This window comes from Pinus tabuliformis, chromosome 7 (genome assembly GCF_031772625.1).
Source record: "Pinus tabuliformis cultivar Carrire ecotype Pingquan chromosome 7, CPIR1, whole genome shotgun sequence".
Taxonomy (NCBI): domain Eukaryota; kingdom Viridiplantae; phylum Streptophyta; class Pinopsida; order Pinales; family Pinaceae; genus Pinus; species Pinus tabuliformis.
In genome coordinates this window covers 801,556,463-801,571,131 of record NC_142293.1, presented here as the reverse complement: position 1 = coordinate 801,571,131, position 14,669 = coordinate 801,556,463, and the positions used below count along the sequence as shown (strand labels likewise).

The following is a 14,669-nucleotide window of genomic DNA, read 5'->3' as shown; positions in this document are numbered from 1 at the left end:
GAGCAAGTTTAAACACTTGGGACCTTAGTGGCTACCATCATATAGCTGGAATTATAATTAACACTAAGAGAGTTCTCCTATTTAACACTAAGTGTTAAGTTTACAAATTCAAAACTTTTGGCACAAGGGCAGTTAGAAGGTCATAACTGTACAAAGAAGTTGACATTCTGAGCATAACTACATGATTAGGCCGCAGCCTGAACAAGACAGTGAAGTAATTTCAAGAGTATAGAAGCACTGTTTTTGAAAGGACCAAGAGGCTACATGATTAGGCCGCAGCCTGAACAAGACAGTGAAGTAATTTCAAGAGTATAGAAGCACTGTTTTTGAAAGGACCAAGAGGCTAGATTAATAGCCCATTCAAGGTCGAATCCTTTAGTAAAAGGAGCGAAATTCTGGGCATAAATATTAGGACCAAGAGGCTAGATTAATAGCCCATTCAAGGTCGAATCCTTTAGTAAAAGGAGCGAAATTCTGGGCATAAATATTAAGATAGCGAAATTCTGGGTATAAATATTAAGATCTGAAATCACCTTTCAAATTAAGAATACTGTGTCACCTCAGTAATCCGAAATCTTCAAAAGTCTATGCATTTTCTGTGGATAGTCACATCAAGGAATAAAGAGACATTTGAGGGCTAGTCAGCTAGTAAGTAAAGGATTTAGTGTCGAGTTGATTGGAGGCACTGTAAGTATAGTTAAAAAGATCAACTTGAAGCTACAGTCACAAAAGACCAAAACCGAACTGTGGAAGGTCTGTTACAGCCACAGTGGATTAGTCCTGGAAGTAGTCTTCCAACAAATCAGATTTGAAGTAGCAAGCCCAAAACAGTGACAAACTTAGAAGGAAAAATGCTGTCATTAACTACTAAATGCATAAAAGGATTAGCAATGAACTTTAGTAATGGAAAGGATGTATCAGACTTAAATAAATCAGATCAAATTGCTTTAACTATGAGATTAATCCTAGAATGGGCATTAGAGGCCAGAAAACTCAATAAATATTTAGCCTTTAGTTAATGTGTGTTAACCTCTCACGTGTCTTAGGCTTATAATAGCTAAATTTAGGCTGATTATATCATTGTATGCTTAATTTTAGTTTTGAATGTGATCATGACAGTCAACAAGAATAAGAGAAAGTAAATCTTCAAGGCCAAGAGACCTTCACCCAAAGAGTGAGATGCCTAAAAGACCAAGATATGCTAATGAAATTTTAGTTTTGAATGTGATCATGACAGTCAACAAGAATAAGAGAAAGTAAATCTTCAAGGCCAAGAGACCTTCACCCAAAGAGTGAGATGCCTAAAAGACCAAGATATGCTAATGAAAATACCACCGTGAGCTTGAAATCAGACCTCTGGAATTTACAGCAGACTACTGTTAACTAAGAATTAGTGACAAGAATAATATTAAAAAAGAAGAAGAAGAAGTGAAAATTAGGACAAGATCAATTATTTGCAATGTTCTTAGAGCTCAATCTTATTCATATTCAGATCTGATATGTGTTAAAAATCTATAATGAGTGACTGTTGTTAAAGAAAACTTGTCGACCTTTATTCAAGGTAATTACCAATATGCAAGGGATAAATGCACAAGACCAATCTTAATGCCAAGTACAGTGTCCCAGACTTCAGAGATGCCTCAAAACAAACCACTGTAAACTTAATATCAGTCAGTGATTTCAGATCAGACCTCAAATCAGTTAACACTAGATAATAATCATTATAAATCAATCCAAAGTGTTTTTAGGGCTTATTACAGCTATCCCTCTTGAGATTTAAGCACTGAAAAATCAAATAATCTGGACCTAGTTATGATGATAATGAGTAATAGGTCAAGGTTAGAGAATAAGCAATGCAATTGATATCTGAATTGACATTGACCAAAATTCATGAACACTTTGAACCATCCGACACATTGAATTCTGATCAACCGACATATAGTTCACAATTTTTCCCATTCCATGGCTTTGTCAAGCAGAATCTGAAAGGCACAAACCCTTTTGGTAAACCATACAAATTAGCAACGATTGCAATGACAGCCTAAGTTTACCACAAAGAGAATTGTATTGATAATAGATAATAACTTCAGAAAATTTCGCGAGAAACAACACCGGTTTGCGTGCTCAACCTGTTCTTTTCTTTGCAGGAGGTGAACAGCCAAAACCGGCAGTGATCTAGTGTGCATAGTTGACTAACAATCATCTGAGGAGTTTGCATTGCTTAGCTTATTGTTTGATCGAGATTGCTGTTTGGGATGCTTGGATCCCTCATATTCTTCAGAAGAGCCCCCATCATTGTTGCTTATATCCAACATATTGTAATGATCAATCATCATCGCTATAAACCCAGCTACAGATCCAACTCGATCAGGAAGAGACAAGTAAGCCTTGTTCATGCTATAAAGAGCTGCGACTATTTCAGCAGTCCTACTATGGATAGATGAAGCCACCTTTTTCCAATCCATCCCATATTTGTGGTAAGCCTTGTAGAAATTTTCTAGCTCCTTCTTACTCCACTGAGAGCCCAACATATCTGACAGTTTGCGCTTCTATGGCACGCTTTTGTTGGTCTTCCTTCTTCATTTTGGTCTGGAGTCTCCCTCTTGTATATCGACGGTGTTTCTTTGTTTTCTTACGGAGACCATTTGTCGCACTGAACTGCAACTGTTGCCCTGACGAAAAACCCGCGATTCACCTAATCAAATTAGGACGCCCAACTCAGAGCTTCATCTTAGAGACTGAACCAATTTTATAAGGTTTGCTCAGCCAGTCAATCCCAAGCATTTGAAGCCAAGAAAATCATCTGTCCAGCTTTTCTGATTTTTTTGTTTGTTTCTTTTGAGTACCAAATGTTGCAGGTGGTGTATTCTCAAAGAGACAACGATGATTACCTCACAGGTGTATGATTTTTCCAGCGATTTGTGTACAAAATATAGACGAGTTTAATAGATTTATTATTGTTGTCACGATCTATGGCCACTTGGTGGAAGATGCGGGAACAAACCGAGCTGTAGATGTAATCGTGTTACTGTATTGTGCTAACTTATAATACTACGTGTAAACATGAGACAAAGGTGAGTGTGCTAACAAAGCATGAGCAACAGACAAATATCTAATGGTCAAATGAAAAAAAAAGGTGTTAATGCCGTGTCAGCGAAAGAGTAGTGCAGCTATTTAAAAAAAATAAAAATCAAATCCTCTTAAATTGAGATAATAAAGTAATCAGTTAAGATGCCCAATAGTGCTTGCCACAGTGCTATCATATTTAGTTTTGCGCTTTCAACATTTCACGAGGAGGCCTTCCCATGATTGACATCTAAAATTGCAAAATAATGTTATGAAATCATTGCTGCTAGCAATTGCAGGAACACTTCCTGAACTTTTCTTCTGTCAATTGTCGGGCAATGTTGAATTGGGGGAAATCGAATGTTACTAGGCACGCAATCCATTATGAGCAGGTATAAAGTTATTAACTATTATTATCGGGCTTAGCATCCGGCGTGATGCAGTTCCAACGACACTAAGTCGTGGCGTATACCAAAGCTAACGAAATCAACGTTCCACGGATTTAATGTCCGCATCTTAACTTTTTATGGTTGTCCCTTGAATCATTTAAAATTTGTATTTGGCCGTACATTTAATTTTTAAATTTTATTTCAATTTTTTTTTAATATATTATATTACCCCCACGTACCTAAAGTACGGAGTACCCATGTATAAGAAACTCATGCAACAGACTTAATATGTAATTGATAATTAATATATTTATGGGGCATATAATGTATTCTTTAACTAAATGAAGGTAATTGTACCATCATGTCCATGGTCTCACTTAAACATGATGTTCACGGTTGCTTCTGTTTTAGTTATATTAACTTACATTTGACACATCTAAAGGTCTTAAAATTTAATTGGCAATCCATGAAATTACCACCAAAGTTGTCGAATATCACCGAGGCCACATATTACTTCACGATTATCTTTTATTGGATTGTCTTATGCCGCAGTTTAATTGGCAATCCTCGAAAATACCACCAAGCCACAAAGTATCAAAATGTCGTAGAGAATGCGATAAAAATAAATTGATACGAACCACAAAGTATCAAAATCCTTATAGTTTGTTCATGTATAAAGGCATATGTTGTAGAGATAATGCGATAAAATAATTTGTTATGTGTGCGAAGTATCAAAATAATATTAACTTAGCCGCAGAGTTATGGATATTAAATTCGTCGCAGAATATCATAGAGACAGTATATCAATTTCGAAAGGGGGGAAATCAATTAAAAGTGGATGAGAGAATTCATTATAAAATAATGTCTGGACAGTATATACAGATCAAATGCACTGAGTCTGTTTTCAGTACCAATATAGTTGGTCAAATGTTGCTCTGTGTAAGGGACAGACCAAACACTAACATTCCTAATCACAGTGTGATAGCTAAGACGACACTTGACATAAAGTCAAGTAAATAATAAAATAATAATAAAATTGTGCAGATTACAACGAATGAGCCATCATTGTCGCTGTCGGTAATCATACTTTTATAGATAACCAAGTCATATAATTTGTGGATCTAGTTGGAAGGCATGTAGTGAAATCAGTCACTTTAAAAAGGATCTGATAATCATGTGTAGAAGGAAAAGTCCTATAGTAGTATCAATTCATGAAGTCATCATCTCTGTGATTTAATAAGAGTCTGCGCTTATATATATGCTCAAGAGATCTGAACCTTAACAACAATAGAGAAATTCAACTCTTGAATAGAATCATAGTGTTTATAAGATATAACAAGCCTATTCGAGAAGACTATGTTCATTGGTTGATGAAGCCCTGTTGAAAGGGTCAATCTCAGAAGCATATAACAGTCTTTTGGTAGATAGTTAAATCTATGACAAAATCCCTAGACCAAGAGTCTAATCTGCAAAAGAAAGCTACAAGGACCAGATTTACTACAGAGAAGTAGTAAAGGAGATCTCTGGATAGTCCTCTACTACAAACAAGGAAGAGCATCAAGCATATAATCTTTGTCTACAGGAAATTTCTATACCTATAGCAGCTCTTAGAAGTTGAAAAGTAGTGATATTGTCTCTTGTTCATGTTTGATTATTTTGGAAGAAAATCTTTGGTAGAAGCAACTAGTATCTTGAACTAGCCTTGAGCAAGCCGAGGTTTTTAAATTTTTAAGTTTGTATAAGTTCTTCTGTGAAACTTTTCTTCAAGTTTGTGTGAAAACTTTTGTAGGTGTTTTCTTAATAGTTTTTACTTTAGAATATATATACAGTGGACAAATAACATTTAAATGAGGCCTCTAAAGAGTCAAATATGACATCTTCATTACTCAGAAAATTACCCTGCCGTTATACATCATTTAGCCATATTATTATCACAATACCATAGTAAAAGATCTAGGATTCCCTCCTGTATATTCTCTTAATTTCCTATAAATTTCTGAGTTTGTGTGAAGGTTACAGTGATCCCTTTTTGCACATCAGTTTGTTATCTATTGGCTGTAGGTGAACAATTTTCCACTATATTTCCAGTCAAATGATAATAGAACCAGACAATTAAGCTCAAGTGGTTATATATACCATTCACAACTATTCAACAAGGAATACACTGCTATTAAACACCATGTGATGAGGAAGTAAACATCTTTCATGAGCAGAATAACTCAGAATTGCCAAGCTGATTTCTTAAATTTCATGAACAAGAAATGGCTGAGCTGGTGTGCAAGACACAGTTATCTACATGGGCAGCACATAAATTAATGTAAGAGTGGTACTCTGAGTTGGATAATTCTAGTGATTTTGATTCAATGCGTGGTAGTTGGAGATATAAAGATAGTGCCCCTGACATTTCTGGGAGAGTAGGTTATTGTCTCCTATTAACACTCATAGAATTGAGATTTAACAGAATAGTATTTTGGGAAAGAATTCCAGAATGTACATTCTGATGCTGGAAAATCTCTCAGCCCTTCTGTAGAAACAGTTAGAGAAGACATTAATGATTCCTTAGTGCGAAGGCAACACTTTGGCAGAGGAAGAAACACATTTGAAATTGCAGAACCGATATGTTGAAGTTTTTTACCATGAATCTCAGGATATAGAGAGAGGTTTCCTTAAAAGAACACTTCCAATTAAACTAAGTGGTGAATTAATTCATGAATATGTAAAATTTAAAATTATGGAGAGAGTAAATGAATTCACAGGTAAAGGTTGAATTCAGGTTCTTCAAAAGATTCCCATATCTTGAATAAAGGATAAATATTGGGACTTAATAGATAATTTGTTTAAAATATAAAATGATGTCGACATAGCAATACAATTGGTTCCAATTAGTAGGTTATGTGCCTTATCTTCTGTTAAAGTAAAGTCTGAGAGCATTGACTTGATGGCAAACAGAAGTATACGAAAAAGGGAGGCAAAGATGCTTCTATAGCAAAGTGAGGCATAAATCTAAAACAAAAGCATTGAAACCCGATACAAATCATAGGCTTTAGGATAGAGAAAGGAAATTTATGTGCAATGCTTATCACCTTGGCATGACATTTTGCACTAACTTTTCACAGAATGATTGTTGGGACGACATTCAGACCTAATTTAGCACTTCTTATAATTGATAAACACAACCTGAGCACAGGTTCCATGAGCATAAATACAACCTATAGGGTCAATGTATTGAAAGAGTACTACCATTTAAACATAAAACAATGTATGGTGTACTATTGTTAGAGGAAATGTCTAGTACAAGATATGTTCCCCAAATGCTGTTGCATAACAAACAACATTATTGTTAAAAGAAATGAATTGAAGTCTATCTTTGCTAATGACTATACGCTTGATGCATTTGTTTACCAAGTAAGATAAAAACCCAGCTAGTTGTTACTGGAGCAAAAACATATAGATCAATGGATGTTTGGGACATAACGATATGTGCTCGTAAGATAAAATATCAAGTGTCAGTTAACAATCCAAAGTCACAAGTTTTATGCACGATCAATACACGAAAGAATGATTTCAAATTATTATGCTTAAACAATGTTGGTAGATGGATACCTAGATAAATCATGACTTATGTTATGAATGTGATATCCATAATTTTGTTTTTATTTTACATATCAACACGAATCATGAAATGAAAATCGTTATCTGAATACAATTGATTTGATTATATCGATGCATATGTTATAATTTGTGGGCAAGTGTTTACTTAGCAGATAGTATCATTACCAAACCAACTACATGATGACAAAACTCCAAGAACAACTGAAGCTCAATGAGATTCCATGATAGGGTATTGACCCTAATTCTACTAGGAGGGGTGGAGGTGTTGCCCACCATTTATCCTCCAAAACTTGGAGTCATGGGAGGACTGTTTGAGTCACGCTCCCCTAGACGTGTGATGATCACTGCCGAATGCCTACGAGGAAATCAGGTCGATATAGTCGACGCTGTCATCCTTAGAGTTGTGAATGGTTAAGTCAGTATAGTTGACGCCATGCCATACTCTAGTAGAGGACAGATAGGATGGGAGCAAAAGACATTAGGAAGGATAGGATGATTTTAGAATAGCTTAGGAACCTAGTTGGGACAAGGTATGACTATAAAATAAATAAATAAATTTATTTATTTACGGGACATAATCCTTACACAAATTATATTAATCGTTAAATTAATTACTAATATACTATATAAACTCAACTTCGGGACGAACTTTTTTTTGAAGGAGGGGTGTATGTAATATCCCAACTTGAGTTACTGATTATTAGCATGCTTACGAGACGTGTGTATGATAGCTACATACACATGTATTACAAGCATTGCACTAGTATACATACTAATTTAATTATATAAATGTCTATGTAAGAAATTTAATTATATAAATGTCTCTGTAAGAAAATGAATTAGTTTTTAAAAATTAATACCTTATTTATGAAGTAGTACAATAAAATATATTAATTTATTTTATTAATAAAATTTTATGTAAATAATAAATATTATTATTACAATGGACAAGATTTATATTACTTCATAAATCTTTAGACAATTCATGATAAGGTACTTAAAAGAAAATACTTTTCCGAAGTCGGTTAAGATGATAAAGATAAAATCTCATTTAATGCATAATGATCAACCCAAGTAAAAATATCTTAATGGATTAGGTTAAATCTTAAGATTAATTGGAGGAAAGGTGATCAACTCAAGTAAAAATATCTTAATAGATAAGGTTAAATCTTAAGATTAATTGGAGGAAAGGAAGGTGGGGTTTCTTGGGAGGGAAGAAACCTTCCCTATATAAGGAAAATCAAAAGGAGAAGTAGGGGAGAAAAAAAAATACAGAGAAGGGTGATGGAAAATCAAACTGTTTGAGGGATGAGCCAAGGGCTGAATTTTGGAACTGAAAATTGAAAAATCTTCAACTGTTTTTGGAGATTTGGGCACGGGGGCTAGTGGACTTCCATTTCGAAGTTCTCTGGATCTGGGAACCGCAGAGGTTGTTCCCAGATAGGTTGTTCCCAGATAGGTAGGGAGGAATCAATTGGTTTGGTAATGGAACCAGAAAATTTGGAGCAATGTGATCAACACCAGATGGGAGAATCAGGTACACAAAGAATCAGGTATGCAAATGCATTTAATTTGATAGAATAGAATTTTGCGAAAAGGAATCTATCAATCTTGTTGAAATTTAATATCAGTCTTCACATTTGGTATCAAAGCAAGAAATTTAATATCTGTGTTTACATTTGGTATCAAAGCAATCTTGTTGAAATTTAATATCAGTCTTCACATTTGGTATCAAAGCAAGAAATTTAATATCAGTGTTTACATTTGGTATCAAAGCAAGTTTAAACACTTGGGACCTTAGTGGCTACCATCATATAGCTGGAATTATAATTAACACTAAGAGAGTTCTCCTATTTAACAATAAGTGTTAAGTTTACAAATTCAAAACTTTTGGCACAAGGGCAGTTATAAGGTCATAACAGTACAAAGAAGTTGACATTCTGAGCATAACTACATGATTAGGCCGCAGCCTTCCTATTTAACAATAAGTGTTAAGTTTACAAATTCAAAACTTTTGGCACAAGGGCAGTTATAAGGTCATAACTGTACAAAGAAGTTGACATTCTGAGCATAACTACATGATTAGGCCGCAGCCTGAACAAGACAGTGAAGTAATTTCAAGAGTATAGAAGCACTGTTTTTGAAAGGAGAGTATAGAAGCACTGTTTTTGAAAGGACCAAGAGGCTAGATTAATAGCCCATTCAAGGTCGAATCCTTTAGTAAAAGGAGCGAAATTCTAGGCATAAATATTAAGATAGCGAAATTCTGGGTATAAATATTAAGATCTGAAATCACCTTCCAAATTAAGAATACTGTGTCACCTCAGTAATCCGAAATCTTCAAAAGTCTATGCATTTTCTGTGGATAGTCACATCAAGGAATAAAGAGATATTTGAGGGCTAGTCAGCTAGCTAGTAAGTAAAGGATTTAGTGTAAAGTTGATTGGAGGCACTGTAAGTATAGTTAAAAAGATCAACTTGAAGCTACAGTCACAAAAGACAAAAATCGAACTGTGGAAGGTCTGTTACAGCCACAGTGGATTAGTCCTGGAAGCAGTCTTCCAACAAATCAGATTTGAAGTAGCAAGCCCAAAACAGTGACAAACTTAGAAGGAAAAAGGCTGTCATTAACTACTAAATGTATAAAAGGATTAGCAATGAACTTTAGTAATGGAAAGGATGCATCAGACTTCAATAAATCAAAGTAAATTGCTTTAACTATGAGATTAATCCTAGAATGGGCATTAGAGGCCAGAAAACTCAATAAAGAATTAGCCTTTAGTTAATGTGTGTTAACCTCTCACGTGTCTTAGGTTTATAATAGCTAAATTTTAGGCTGATTATATCATTGTATGCTTAACTTCAGTTCTGAATGTGATCATGACAGTCAACAAGAATAAGAGAAAGTAGATCTTCAAGGCCAAGAGACCTTCACCCAGAATAAGAGAAAGTAGATCTTCAAGGCCAAGAGACCTTCACCCAAAGATTGAGATGCCTAAAAGACCAAGATATGCTAATAAAAATACCACCGTGAGCTTGAAATCAGACCTTTGGAATTTATATCAGACTACTGTTAACTAAGAATCAGTGACAAGAATGATATAAAAAAAAAGAAGAAGAAGTGAAAATTAGCTCAAGATCAATTATTTGCAATGTTCTTAGAGCTCAATCTTATTCATATTCAGATCTGATATGTCTCAAAAATCTATAATGAGTGACTGTTGTTAAAGAAAACTTGTCGACCTTTATTCAAGGTAATTACCAATATGCAAGGGACAAATGCACAAGACCAATCTTAATGCCAAGTACAGTGTCCTAGACTTCAGAGATGCCTCAAAACAAACCACTGTAAACTTAATATCAGTCACAGTGATTTCAGATCAGACCTCAAATCAGTTAACACTAGATAATAATCATTATAAATCAAACCAGAGTGTTTTTAGGGCTTATTACAGCTATCCCTCTTGAGATTTAAGCACTGAAAAATCAAATACTCTGGACCTAGTTATGATGATAATGAGTAATAGGTCAAGGTTAGAGAATAAGCAATGCAATTGATATCTGAATTGACATTGACCAAAAGTAATGAACACTTTGAACCATCCGACACATTGAATTCTGATCAACCAACATATAGTTCACAATTTTTCCCATTCCATGGCTTCGTCAAGCAAAATCTGAAAGGCACAAACCCTTTTGGTAAACCATACAAATTAGTGACGATTGCAATGACAGCCTAAGTTTACCACAAAGAAACTTGTATTGATAATAGATAATAACTTCAGAAAATTTCGTTAGAAACAACACTGGTTTGCGCGCTCAACCTGTTCTTTTCTTTCCAGGAGGTGAACAGCCAAAACCGGCAGTGATCTAGTGTGCATAGTTGACTAACAATCATCTGAGGAGTTTGCATTGCTTAGCTTATTGTTTGATCGATATTGTTGTTTGGGATACTTGGATCCCTCATATCCTTCAGAAGAGCCCCCATCACCGTTGCTTATCCAACATATTGTAATGATCAATCATCATCGCTATAAACCCAGCTACAGATCCAACTCGATCAGGAAGATACAAGTAAGCCTTGTTCATACTGTAAAGCGCTGCGACTATTTCAGCAGTCCTACTATGGATAGATGAAGCCACCTTTTTCCAATCCATCCCATATTTATGGTAAGCCTTGTGTAAATTTTCTAGCTCCTTCTTACTCCACTGAGAGCCCAACATATCTGACAGTTTGCACTTCTATGGCACGCTTTTGTTGGTCTTCCTTCTTCATTTTGGTCTGGAGTCTCCCTCTTCTATATCAATGGTGTTTCTTTGTTTTCTTAAGGAGACCATTTGTCGCACTGAACCGCAACTGTTTCCTTGACGAAAAACCCTCGATTCACCTAATCAAATTAGGATGCCCAACTCAGAGCTTCATCTTAGAGACTGAACCAATTTTATAGGGTTTGCTCAGCCCGTCAATCCCAAGCATTTGAAGCCAAGAAAATCATTTGTCCAGCTTTTCTGATTTTTTTTGTTTTTTTTTTTAGTACCAAATGTTGTAGGTGGTGTATTCTCAAAGAGACAACAATGATTACCTCACAGGTGTATGATTTTGCCAGCGATTTGTGTACAAAATATAGACGAGTTTAATAGATTTATTATTGTTGTCACGATCTATGGCCACTTGGTGTAAGATGCGTAAACAAACCGAGCTGTAGATGTAATCGTGTTACTATATTGTGCTAACTTATAATACTACATGTAAAGATGGGACAAAGGTAAGTGTGCTAACAAAGCATGAGCGATAGACAAATATCTAATGGTCAAGTAAAAAAAAAAAAAAAAGGGGTTAATGCCGTGTTAGCGAAAGGGTAGTGCAGTTGTTTTAAAAAAAACAAAATCAAATCCTCTTAAATTGAGATAATAAAGTAATCAGTTAAAATGCCTAATAGTGCTTGCCACAGTGCTAACATATTTAGTTTTGCGCTTTCAACATTTCACGAGGAGGCCTTCCCATGATTGACATCTAAAATTGCAAAATGATGTTGTGAAATCATTGCTGCCAGCAATTGCAGGAACACTTCCTGAACTTTTCTTCCGTCAATTGTTGGGCGATGTTGAATTGGGGGAAATCGAATGTTACTAGGCACGCAATCCATTATGAGCAGGTATAAAGTTATTAACCATTATTATCGGGTTTAGCATCCGGCGTGATGCAGTTCCAACGACACTAAGTTGTGGCGTATACCAAATTCTTATGAAATCAACGTTCCACAGATTTAATGTCCGCATCTTAACTTTTTATGGTTGTCCCTTGAATCATTTAAAATTTGTATTTGGCGGTACATTTAATTTTTAAACTTTATTTCAATTTTTTTAATATATTATATTACCTGATACTCGTTCCCAGGTACCTAAAGTACCCATGTATAGGAAACTCATGCAACAGACTTATTAATATGTAATTGATAATAAATATATTTATGGGGCATATAATGTATTCTTTAACTAAATGAAGGTAATTGTACTATCATGTCCATGGTCTCCCTTGAACATGATGTTCACGATTGCTTCTGTTTTAGTTATATTAACTTACATTTGACACATCTAAAGGTCTTAAAATCTAATTGGCAATCCATAAAATTACCACCAAAGCTGTAGAATATCACCAAGGCCACATATTACTTCACGATTATCTTTTATTGGATTGTCTTATGCCGCAGTTTAATTGGCAATCCTCGAAAATACCACCAAGCCACAAAGTATCAAAATGTTGTAGAGAATGCGATAAAAATAAATTGATACGAACCACAAAGCATCAAAATCCTTATAGTTTGTTCATGTATAAAGGCATATGCTGTAGAGATAATGCGAGGAAATAATTTGTTATGTGTGCGAAGTATCAAAATAATATTAACTTAGCCGCATAGTTATGGATATTAAATTCGTCGCAAAATATCACAAAGAAAGTGTATCAAATTTCAAAAGGGGGCAAATCAATTAAACGTGGATGAGAGAATTCATTATAAAATAATGTCTGGACAGTATATACTGAGTCTGTTTTCAATACAAATATAGTTGGTCAAATGTTGCTCTGTGCAAGGGACAGACCAAACACTGACATTCCTAATCACAATGTGATAGCTACGACGACACTTTGACATAAAGTCACATAAAAATAATAATAATAATAATAAAACTGTGCAGATTGCAACGAATGAGCCATCGTTGTCACTGTCGGTAATCATACTTTTATAGATAACCAAGTCATATAATTTGTGGATCTAGTTGGAAGGCATGTAGTGAAACTACAGTCACTTTAAAAAGGATCTGAGAATCATGTGTAGAAGGAAAAGTCCTATAGTAGTATCAAGTCATAAAGTCATCATCTATGTGATTTAATAAGAGTCTGCACTTATATATATGCTCAAGAGATCCGAACCTTAACAACAATAGAGAGATTCAACTCTTGAATAGAATGATAGTGTTTATGAGATATAACAAGCCTATTCGAGAAGACTGTGTTTATTGGTTGATGAAGCCCTATTCAAATGGTCAATCTCAGAAGCATATAACAGTCTTTTGGTAGATAGTTAAATCTATGACAGAATCCCTAGACCAAGAGTCTAATCTGCAAAAGAAAGCTACAAGGACCAGATTTACTACATAGAAGTAGTAAAGGAGATCTCTGGATAGTCCTCTACTACAAACAAGGAAGAGCATCAAGCATATAATCTTTGTCTACAGGAAATTTCTATACCTATAGCAGCTCTTAGAAGTTGAAAAGTAGTGATATTGTCTCTTGTTCGTGTTTGATTCTTTTGGAAGAAAATCTTTGGTAGAAGCAACTAGTATCTTGAACTAGCCTTGAGCAGGCCGATGATTTTACATTTTTAAGTTTGTATAAGTTCTTCTGTGAAACCTTTCTTCAAGTTTGTGTGAAAACTTCTGTAGGTGTTTTCTTAATAGTTTTTACTTCAGAATATATATACAGTGGACAAATAACATTTAAATGAGGCCTCTAAAGAGTCAAATATGATATCTTCATTACTCAGAAAATTACCCTGCCGTTATACATAGCTTAGCAATATTATTATCACAACACCACAGTAAAAGATCTAGGATTCCCTCCTGTATATTATCTTAATTTCCTATAAATTTCTGAGTTTGTGTGAAGGTTACAGTGATCCCTTTTTGCACATCAGTTTGTTATCTGTTGGCTGTAGGTGAACAATTTTCCACTATATTTCCAGTTAAATGATAACAGAACCAGACAATTAAGCTCAAGTGGTTATATATACCATTGACAATTCAACAAGGAATACACTACTATTAAACATGTGATGAGGAAGTAAACATATTTCATCAAGGAGAATATCTCAGAATTGCCAAGCTGATTTCTTAAATTTCATGAACAAGAAATGGCTGAGCTGGTGTGCAAGACACGGTTATCTACGTGGGCAGCACATAAATTAAAGTAAGAGTGGTACTCTGAGTTGGATAATTCTAGTGATTTTGATTCAATGAGTGGTAGTTGGATATATAAAGATAGTGCTCCTGACATTTCTGGGAGAGTAGGTTATTGTCTCCTGTTAACACTCATAGAATTGAGAT

The 14,669-nt window shown here is 34.8% G+C and overlaps 1 protein-coding gene across 1 annotated transcript in view; it reads right to left on the bottom strand.

The window, feature by feature from the left end:
- Positions 1-14,669, bottom strand: part of LOC149249990 (uncharacterized) — a 607,156-nt gene that overhangs the window by 117,970 nt on the left and 474,517 nt on the right. The window lies entirely within an intron of this gene.